At 48.5% G+C, this 7022-nt stretch overlaps 1 protein-coding gene across 4 annotated transcripts in view; it reads right to left on the bottom strand.

Moving 5' to 3' along the window:
• Positions 1–2905, bottom strand: part of LRRIQ1 (leucine rich repeats and IQ motif containing 1) — a 173402-nt gene extending 170497 nt beyond the window's left edge. For all 4 annotated transcript variants that reach the window (XM_032804640.2, XM_032804639.2, XM_032804641.2 and 1 more), the window contains exon 1: positions 2820–2905. The gene's annotated coding sequence lies outside the window, so the exon portion shown is untranslated. The remainder of the gene's footprint in view (positions 1–2819) is intronic.
• Between the last annotated feature and the right edge of the window lie 4117 nt (positions 2906–7022).

Raw genomic sequence — 7022 nt, 5'->3', positions numbered from 1 at the left:
AGATATTTGTGATTTCTTATCAACCTTCAAAGCTCCACAAAGAGCATTACCTTCAATCACTGACTGTATTAAACAAAACACAGTAAACATGCATTCCCATTTGGCCTCAGTTTATTCAGTTATTGATAATGGATTTAGAACAAGGGCTGGCAAACTTTTTGGCTCGAGGGCCACATCTGGGAATAAAAATTGTCTGCGGGCCACAAATGCTCACAAAATTGGGGTTGGGGTGCAGGAGGGGGTGAGGGCTCTCGTTGGGGGGTGTGGGCTCCAGGGTGGGGCCAGAAATGAGTTCAGGATGTGCGAAGGGGCTCCAGCCTGGGTAGGGAAGTGGTCTGTAGGGGGGAAGGGAGGACTCCGGCTGGGGTGCAGGTTCTAGGGTAGGGCTAGGGATGAGGAGTTTGGAGTGTAGGAGAGTTCTCTGGGCTGGGACTGAGGGGTTTGGAGGGTGGGAGGGGGATCAGGGCTGGGGTACGGATGCAGAAAGGGGTGCAGGCTCTGGGGTGGGGCTGGGGATGAGAGGTTTGGGGTGCAGGAAGGTGCTCCAGGTTGGGATAGAGGGTTTCGGAGGGCAGGAGGGAGAACAGGGTTGGGGCACCGGAGGAGGCTCAAGGGTGCAGGTTCCAGGTGGTGCTTACCTCAAGCAACTCCCAGAAGCAATGGCATGTCCCTTCTTCGGCTCCTATGCGGAGGCACAGTCAGGTGGCTCTGCACGCTGCCCCGTCTACAGGCACCGTCCCTGCAGCTCCCATTGGCCACAGTGCCCAGCCAATGGGAGCTGCAGGGGTGGCACTTGAGGCACAGCCAGCATGCACAGCCCCTGGCTGCCCCTAAGTGTAGGAGCCGGAAGGAGGCCATGCCGCTGCTTCTGGGAGCGCGTGAAGCGCCCCCCGACCCTGCTCCCTGGTTGGAGCGCCAGACTGGGCAAGCCCCAGACCCCTCCCCAGCGGGAGCTCAAGGACTGGATTAAAACAGCTGGCAGGCAGGATCCAACTGGCAGGCCATAGTTTGTTTAGAGTATGGGCAGTGTACATAGAGCTCTGTATTTTAATAAAGAGAAAAGGAACTGCACAAGTTTATCCCAGCTACACACTTTACTCTGTAACAGGCATGAAGAAAAACAATACAACACTGGAAAAGGTTTGCTTAATAGTTTGAGATAAGAAAAGCATCCCAGAACAGTCTATTCCTGTGGATTCTGCAGATGCTGCTGTAACCCACATACCTCCTGAGTGTGGTGCTCTGTCCCATCTAGTAGCACCAACACCAATTAGCAAGAGATTAATGAGTCTGCTAGAGCCTTAGCTAACAAGCACATGACTTTTAACTCATGCGGTAGAGGTTCATGTATTCAGCCCAAGTCCCAAATTCAATCCCGCCTGCCAACAAGCAGCATCTGTCAGCATTACATTGCCACTTAGTATACACAAAAAAACATGCCAACCCTACACCCTTTCCTATTGGTACTATTAAGCATAAACATAAATAATCAGGCATATTAATACTTTCATCTGCATACTGTACACTGGTTTAGATATGAAAGCTAAGATAGGTACTGCTCAAGAAGCGCACAGTGAAAAGGCACAGCAGGTACAATATAGCACACTTCGGGAGTTGAGGTTTTGGGACAGAAGAGTTGATTTAGGGATAAAGGTCTTTTTAAGGTGAAGAGGAGCTTGGTGTCCTTGGGCCATTCTGATTCAATTTTTTTTTTAAATTTGTGTATGTCTACAATGTTTCTGATAAGTTCTGTGTATAATAATACACACACAAAATCTGCTTCATTCAGGTACATTCACGTGCAGCAAAATCCTTCCTCTCTCAACTCCACCAACACAATTGCAGGGAAGAGAGGGATAGCTTAGTGGTTTGAGCATTGACCTGTTAAACCCAGCATTGTGAGCTCAAGCCTTGAGGGGGAGGGGGGCAACTACAGATCTGGGGCAAAATCAGTACTTGGTCCTGCTAGTGAAGGCAGGGGGCTAGACTCAATGACCTTTCAGGGTCCCTTCCAGTTCTAGGAGATAAGTAGATCTCAAATTATTAATCATGACCACAGGTAATATTATCATGTTGCCAACCCCATTAAAGTCTCAGGAGCCATATACTATTTGATATTTTTTGCCTTGCCAGACTCAAGCTGCTGGCCAGCCTCCAGAAGCTCAGCCTTCGCTTACAAGACAAAACTATCAGAGGGGTAGCCATGTTAGTCTGGATCTGTAAAAAGTGACAAAGAGTCCTGTGGCACCTTATAGACTAACAGACGTATTGGTTCATAAGCTTTCATGGGTGAATATTCACCCACGAAAACTTATGCTCCAATCCGTCTGTTAGTTTAAAGATGCCACAGCACTTTGTCACTTTTTAAAGACAAAAAGTGTCTCGCTCCCATGATTGAGGAGAAAAGATTGAGTATAAAGAGCCACAAGGCTCAGGACCAAGGAGGCAAATTCAAACAACAGCCAAGTTATTACATTAAAAAATATCCAGGGGTTCAAAACAGCCCCAAGCGGGAGAGGGAGGTGAGATTCCCACGGCAACAGGCCAGGCTCTTAGCCTGGTGTCTGCCCGGCTTATTTTCTATCGAGGTCCTACCCAGGACTACAGCTCCCAGAATGCAACAAGAAACGGCCCTCGCAGACCCTACAGCTCCCGGGCGACAAAGAGCTGCCCAACCAAGCCCCGGTGTATGCTGGGAGTGATAGTTGCCTCTACTTCCCATCCCCGGGGGCCCAGCCGCAGCCCCCAAGATCTCGCCGAACAGTCCCTGTGGGTTGGATGGAGGTGGTCGCCCCCAGCGGCTGGTGTCAGGCCCCTACCCGGGCTGCGGCCCCTAGAGACGCCCCGTCTCCCCGATCCTGCAGCTCCGCGTCACGCAGACCTCCTTGCAAAATCGCCAGCTGCGCACGCTGCGGTGTTAAACAGGAAGCGTAACCATGGCACCAGCAGACTGGGGCAGGGCAAGGCCTACACTACGGCGAGGCGGAAGGGACTAACCTAGTGAGCAGCGTTCGCTTTGCATTCCAGTCGGGGGAGAGGAGGTGAAGGAGGAAAGAGAGAAAGAAACGTATTTACAGGCTCAGGGGAAACCCTCCATCACCAGCCCCGCTGGGCCCCCGTTAGCAGCTCCCCCCTTCCCCATCTAGCTTGAATGTTATTTCAACCTCCCATTATTTGTTACACTGACTGGCCTGTGGTATGGGTAATAGTTTTCCCAAGCCTAGGTCTTCACAAATTGAGTAGTCAGCACCCTACCACCCTCAAATCATGAGCTTGGTTTAGCAATCACGAGATTTTTTATAAAGAATTATTTGGATTTGTTAGTTTTTGTCTTCTGGGTTGTGAGCGCTTTAGCATCGTGTTTCTAAGCTAAGCTTTTCTCCTCACCTATAGCTAGAAACATACTTGTAAAAGAAAGTTGTGATTTTTCAAGTAATCATCTGACTCTAGGAGCTGGTATTTTGAGGGAAAAAAAATACAAATATTGTAAAATTTGCCCTAAAATTGGATGGGATATCAGTGCTGAAAGTATTTACAAAGCTTGTCCTTTTGAAATCCATCCTGTGTCTCCCAGCCCTCTGTAATAATATGTACCAATGTTATTCAAATCCAGGGTTGCCAACTTTCTAATCATAGAAAATCGAACACCCCTTCCCTGACCCTTCCGGAGGTCCTGCACCAGCTCATTCCAACCCTCCTCCCTCCATCGCTCACTCTCCCCCATGTTCACTCACTTTCATGGGGCTGGGACACAGGATTGGTATGCAGGAGGGAGGTGAGGGCTCTAGTTTAGGGGTGCAGGCTCTGGTGTGGGGTCAGGAATGAGGGGCTTGGGGTGTAGGATGGAGCTCACGGCTGGAGCAGGAGGTTGAGGTGTGTTTGGGGGAGCGGGCTTCAGGAGGAAGTTTGAGTGCAGGAAGGGACTCTGAGCTGGGGCAGGAGGTTCAGGTGCGGGTGTGTGTGTGAGGGCTCCAACTGAGTGTGTGGGTACTGGGGTAGGGTTGGGATGAGGGGTTTGTGGTGAAGGAGGGGGCTCCGGGCTGGAGCAGGGGGTTGGAGAGTGAGAGGGGGTAAGGGCTCTGGCTGCTGGTGGTAGGCTCTGGTGTGGGGCTGGGGATGAGGGGCTTGGGATGTAGGAGGGGCTTCAGGGCTGGAGGCAAGGGGTTAGGGTGTGGTGGGGTGCAGGCTCTGAGAAGGAGTTTGTATGTGAGAGGGGACTCCAGCCTGGGACACAGGGTTAGGGTGCAGGAGAGGGTACAGGGTCCCAGTGGCACTTACTGCAGCTCCCAGGAAGCGAATGTCAGTTATGGTACTGCCAGCCATACACTTACACAGCACCACTGTGATCGTGAAGCTCCCACTTGGCTGCGACTAACCCTGTAGGCACCTTAACTCATTCAGCACCTAACATTCCACTGTAAAAGTTCTCTAGATGCCTAAGTTTTAGACCCAGAGGCATGTGCACTGCTTACCCATTCTAGGCATTTGGAAGCCTATCTCCCACCTAAGCCCCAGAGCAAATCACGAATCAGGAGAAGACAGGCATTTGGCCACCTAAATTATGTGAGGGGCCTAATCTGGTAGATGGTCTCTGAGCACACTTTCCATATTGGGATCCATTCAAAATCTGGCCATTGGAAGAGGTGGTATTATTGCCTACTTTATAACTTTTAGCCACCTGGTGAGAGCACTCACGTGGGAGGTTGGCAATTCAGATTTAATTCCTTCCAAGCTCTCTGCAGAGGGAGAGAAAAGATTTGAAAAGGAAGTATCCCTTCTCTTCCTGTAGCAGAAAGGGGATAATTGAACTTCACTCTCTCACCTCCTACATGAGTGTGTTAACCACTAGGCTGAAGTTATGAGGTAGTCAAGGCCTCTTTCTATGGTTATTTCATGTGGAGTAAAGTGGTGTTTAACTACCTCATGAAGTGGTTTAGGTATCTAAGCCATCCTATTCCAGGCAATGGATACCAATTTGTGATTGCATACCAATTTAGGTACCTATCTCTGTGAGGGAATGGGGCTTAGCATACACCTCTCTCGTCAGCATCTCCTGTTGGCTTCCTTAAGCATCTCCTTGCTTAACACGCTGGGTTTTGTGGATTACATTCTTAGATGCTAGACTCTCCCCATTCATTGTATAGGGAGCCTAGGTGCCTAATTCAGCTTCGTGGATTGCAGTGTTGTTCCTGTGATTTTCTAGGCACCTAAAAGTTAGGCGCTGTGATGCTCAGGGCTGCAGTGACTAAGATCCTTCATGGAGCCCAGCCTATGAGACTTGTCCCTAATGGACAGTCACATTTGTCTAAAGTCAGTTACCATCCTCCAATCTATAAAAGTCTGAGGAGAAAGAGCATGAGTCCTGCCAGTTAGGCCTGAGATACTTTAGTAGAACCCTATGGGAAAGACTGTAGACTGTCTCATGCATTAGTACTGCTTCTCTGGGATCTGAACACCACACTTTGAGTCAGCACAATACAGTAGGGAAGCTGAGATAAAACCAAGGCCTAGGTCCTCCAGAACAAAGGAGCTGTACTTGGTGAAAATCTGCAGGAATGGGAGTGGGAACTGGGAAAAAGGTTGAATTATACTATCTTTGCAGCTCTACAATCCTGGAGCTGGAAATGCTAATCCAGTTCTTTGTGGAATACAGAGCAGCCTGAAGATTACTCTATTTTATGCCAACAGCCAATGGCTCACAGGGCTTTTCTGGCAGTAAAGAAACAGACAGATATATCTTTTGCCCCGGCCTATTCCTTATGCTGGGCATTAGGACAGAAGGTAGTATGAATAGGAGATGATACTCCACTGGTCAACTGAGACAGGTTTAAGTCTTCTTCACTGTGCTTAAATAGATTTAACAAAATGGATAATCTAATCCTAAGGGTCTATCCAGGAGGGCTGTAAGGGAAAGAGTCCATCAGGATGGGCAGGAAAAGCCAGGTAAACAGAGCTGAGGGAGGACAATCAATGAATCTTGAGGAAAAAGGGTTGGGGCAGGAGTGTTGAAGTTTTGGTGCATCTGAGTTCCATTTAGTTTTAATCTAATGGCCCTAACTAGTGCTTATTCTTGCTTTCATGAGCACTAAATTCACTCACTACATACACAGATAACAAACATAATCAGATTTTTTTTTTGTTTGTTTTGTTAAAAAATAACCTTTTCTTTCTCCCACCTTCTTTGGTGATAGGAGTGATGATACTGAAAAACTGTGAGATTTGTCACATTCTTATAATACTGTATGGGTGGCCAGGGAGGCTCCATGTGTTGCCCTTGCGACTGCAGGCACCATGCCTGCAGCTCCCATTGGTCGTGGTTTCCGGCCAATGGGAGCTGCAGAGCCGGAACTCAGGGTGGTGGAGTTGCAGGGACCTTGCTGCTGCTTCTGGGAGCCATGCAGAGCCAGGACAGTTAAGGAGCCTGCCTTGGCCTTGGGCCCCTGCTGCACTGCCGACTGGACTTTTAATGGACCAGTCAGTGGCGCCGACTGGAGCCGCCAGGGCCCCTTTTTGACCAGGCATTCTGGTCAAAAACTGGGTGCCTGGCAACCCCATCTAAACCCATTTTAAAAGTTCTTCCATAAAGTGTTGTTATAGCCATGTTGGTCTCAGAATATAGGAGAGACAAGGTGGGTGATGTAATATCTTGTATTGGACAACTTCTGTTGTTGAGAGAAACATAAGCTTACCCGAAAAAGAGCTCTGTGTAAGCCTGAAAGCTTGTCTCTCTCACCAATAGAAGTTGGTCTAATAAAAGATATTATCTCCACCACCTTAAAAGTTGTCATTTAAGAGAAAATCATATCCTTTAAAAATTCTTCGGGGGCAGAACTGATTCAGTGATATTTATCTTCCAGTACATGTTAGGCCTGAGCTACACTTAAAATTTAGGTCAACATAACTGCGTTGCTCAGGGGTGAAAAATGCCAACCTCACTTCAAGTGTAGACATTAAGCGAGGCTGATGGAAGACTGCTTCTGTCAACCTAGCTACTATTGCTTAGAATGTAGTGTTCCTACACT

The sequence above is a fragment of the Chelonoidis abingdonii genome, chromosome 1 (assembly GCF_003597395.2).
Source record: "Chelonoidis abingdonii isolate Lonesome George chromosome 1, CheloAbing_2.0, whole genome shotgun sequence".
NCBI classification, from domain to species: Eukaryota; Metazoa; Chordata; order Testudines; family Testudinidae; genus Chelonoidis; species Chelonoidis abingdonii.
The sequence above is the reverse complement of the archived record's forward strand: the minus strand, read 5'-3'. Positions and strand labels throughout refer to the sequence as shown.